The following is a 202-nucleotide window of genomic DNA, read 5'->3' as shown; positions in this document are numbered from 1 at the left end:
TGCTTCAGAACTACCTAGTAAACTTTCTAAATACTTGAGGACTTTGGGTAGGGTCCTATCTAGCTTAAGTATGCTTTCCTCAAATTCGTTGACTTCTTCTTTCTTTTAAACATTTGAAATAACTGGATTTTGGATTGGCCCAACTAAGACATACTAAAAGAACCATGTTTATTTAGTCTCATTACCTTTGGAATTGAAGGGA

The sequence above is a fragment of the Pinus tabuliformis genome, chromosome 5_2 (genome assembly GCF_031772625.1).
Source record: "Pinus tabuliformis cultivar Carrire ecotype Pingquan chromosome 5_2, CPIR1, whole genome shotgun sequence".
NCBI classification, from domain to species: domain Eukaryota; kingdom Viridiplantae; phylum Streptophyta; class Pinopsida; order Pinales; family Pinaceae; genus Pinus; species Pinus tabuliformis.
Note: the sequence above shows the minus strand (reverse complement) of the source record.